Genomic DNA, 3,342 nt, shown 5'->3' with positions numbered 1-3,342 from the left:
TCTAATGTGAAAGTATTTGACGATCCTATAATTGATTACATGCCGCCATGGGGGCAGGGGGAAAGGAGGGAAGGAGAGAAAAAAATGCAACTCAAGGAATTGTGTAACTGAATCTTGTAAACTAAAAATAAACAAAAAAATTGATTTTTAAAAAAGAAAAAAGAAAAAAATAGGATCAAATACTGTAACCAAGGCATTGATTGATACTGGGGCAGAGGCGTCCCTTATTTATGGGAACCCTGACAAAGTCTAGCATGGAACTCCTATTACCATTACAAGACTGGGAGTGGCCGAAATATCAGTTAGACAAATCAAACTTATGATGAAAATTGGACAATTACCTAAGAACGAATATACTGTGGTCATTGTACACATTCCTGAATACATCATTGGAATAGATATATTGAGAGGCATGACCCTGAATTTACCTGAAGGAAGATACCAATTTGCAGTAAGGCAGATAGGAATTGACAGTTTTAGTGGGAAAAATAAATAAAAATTGACCCAATCATTTCACCTGAACTATCTTTCTTTTTTTAATTTAATTTAATTTTATTTTATTGATGCTTTAATAGAAAATAGGACTTTATTGCCAGGAAGAATGACACCATTGTACTTTTGCTAAAACCAGCACATGTCTTCCTCTTTGCCAATTCTGTGATTGGCCCCAATGCAGTCTGTCCTACATTTCTTGTCTGCCAAGCTGAACCCAGGCCTGCCCAGCACCACACAAAAGTCCAAGCCATATATGCCAATGTTTAGGTTATATTTAATTCACAGGTTGATATGCTCTTGGATCCCAAAGCCAAAGTTGCTGGTGTCTGAGAATTTATTTTTCCTTAACTCATATTCTCACACTTTCAGCCCCTTCTCCAGGATTTCATCAGATTTGGCCCCACGGAGTGTACAGTGAACAGCAATCTTCTTGTTTCTCCTGATTCCAAAAGATGGGACAGTATAGTGAGCTTTGGAGAACACTGAAGTTTGGCCTGTGAGCTTCTCCAACACTTTGACTACCTGGGTCAGTGTAATGGAAATGCAAATTTAAAGATCTTCCCTGCCCCTGGGCTAAAGTGCACCTGGAGCCTAGGGTGGGAGGCTTGTTTTTCAGTAGATACTTTTTGATTAGCCAGTGGGTCAATAAGGTTGTTACATTCTCTGAGCCAGGAGAAGGCTATATAAGCCCTGATGTGTAGCTTTGTTTTGGGGGCTCACTTTGAGAAGTGTTCTGTGATTTGATCAGATGAAACTGTGGGAAGCTGTTGTTGAGAGTCCCCCGGCTTAGAAAAATCCAGATGTTGATTTGGTATGGATGTAATGGTTGGACAGTTTTGAAACTGTCTACTTGGTCTGTTTCTCTGTCTTGATAATTCTGTCTGTATATTCTGAAGTTTGGGGTGCTGACCTTTTTCCCCTGAACTAGGTAAAAGATACATATTTGACTGATTAAAGTAAGCTTGTTAACCCATTTTGAGTTTCTTTCCATTATCAAAGCAGATCCAAGAACCTGGGCTGGCGGCAAGCCTGGGAATGCTTGGGGTGCTTGCTGCTACAAAAAGGAATCACGAACCTGATCTCCAGAGTAAAAGGAAAGTATGGGGACTGGGATAATTGTTTGTTTCCCAGTTGTGGTACCTGTGACTCTGTGGAGCCATGGACCAGGAGAGAAGAATGCATGCAGACTTTGCTGAGCTGAGAGCAGGAATGGTGAGCTGCCTGCATCGGGACCTGGGCAGAAGCCAGGAGCAGCTGCCGCCTGTGGGAGGAGAAGGACCCCAGGAGTTCGGAATTCACAGGAAAAGATAAGAACTGAGCAGAAAAGCAGGGGCACTGAATGTGTTTCCTTGCTGCATCCCACAGTTTAGGACCCAGGGGGAGGATTGACTTGTGCCTATGGTGGGTGGAATGAAGTACCGTGGACCCCCAAGGGGCTGGAGCTGTGTGAGCGAAAGGAACCCCCCCCCCCCCCTTCCCCCCCCCCCCCCCCGCTCTAGAGAACTTTTTTTGGACTCTTGTTTTGTATTGAGGTGATAATGCAATGTACTTTGTGTTTGGTGACTTTACTTCTGTATCTTGAAAATGTGACCTAAGAGATGTTTAGTGCTAATTCAAAAGTAAATTGACTATGCTATGGGCATGAAAGATCTTGGGGCTGAATGTAATGGAAATGCAAATTTAAAGATCTTCCCTGCCCCTAGGCTAAAGTGCACCTGGAGCCTGGGATGGGAAGCTTGTTTTTCAGTAGATACTTTTTGATTGGCCAGTGGGTCAATAAGGTTGTTACATTCTCTGAGCCAGGAGAAGGCTATATAAGCCCTGATGTGTAGTTTGTTTTGGGGGCTCACTTTGTGAAGTGTTCTGTGATTTGATCAGATGAAACTCTGGGAAGCCGTTGTTGAGAGTCCCCAGCTTTGAAAAACCCAGATGTTGATTTGGTATGGATGTAATGGTTGGACAGTTTGGAAACTTTCTACTTGATCTGTTTCTCTGTCTTGATAATTCTGTCTGTATATTCTGAAGTTCGGGGTGCTGACCTTTTTCCCCTGAACTAGGTAAATGATACATATTTCAGTGATTAAAGTAAGCTTGTTAACCCATTTTGAGTTGCTTTCCTTTATCAAAGCAGATCTAAGAACCTGTGTTGTCAGCCACCCTGGGGACCCTGGGGTGCTTGCTGATACAGTTAGTTGGTCTCTACTCTCCCCAACACAGATGTTTAGGCAGAGCTTATGGATGTGCAGTTTCTGCATGGGGTTTTCCTTTTCACCCTGATCTTACAACCATGGTGGAGAACCAGAAAACTGAACTTTCTGGAGTAATTACTGTAAAGCAGTATCATGTGTCAGGTGGGCCAGAAGAAATTACCATTACTATAAAGGAATATGTTGAAACAGGAGTGTTAGTCCCTACAACCACATAATGGAATAATCTTGTCTGGCCAGTGTACAAATCAGATGGAATGTGGAAAACAACAGTGGGTTATAAACAGTTGAATAAGGTGACTCCTCCCTTGCATGCTTCTGTTCCAGATACCATCATCTTAATAGAAAGGATCCAGAAATATATTAGGACTTAGTATGCAGTTATTGATTTAGCTAATACTTTCTTTACCATTCCAAAAAACAATAGGGTCAGTTTACTTTCACTTGGCAAGGAAGACAATTTGCTTTCACCTGCTTACCACAAGGATACCTGTATAGCCCCATTATTTGTCATAGGATTGTGGCTGAACAGTTGGATGAATTAAAACTACCTGGCATACAGATTACCCACTACATTGATGATATTATGACACAAGGAAAAATTTTAAAGAAGTGGAGAATAGTTTGACACTTTTAATTG

General features: G+C 41.7%; 1 pseudogene; it reads right to left on the bottom strand.

The window, feature by feature from the left end:
• Positions 1-552: 552 nt before the first annotated feature.
• LOC138161220 (large ribosomal subunit protein uL5-like) lies at positions 553-2,774 on the bottom strand (annotated as a pseudogene).
• Positions 2,775-3,342: the final 568 nt, after the last annotated feature.

Source organism: Petaurus breviceps, unplaced genomic scaffold (genome assembly GCF_028583685.1).
Source record: "Petaurus breviceps papuanus isolate PSGF00001 unplaced genomic scaffold, PetGlider_PUasm1.0 184, whole genome shotgun sequence".
NCBI classification, from domain to species: Eukaryota; Metazoa; Chordata; class Mammalia; order Diprotodontia; family Petauridae; genus Petaurus; species Petaurus breviceps.
This window is presented reverse-complemented; position numbering and strand designations above follow the sequence as displayed.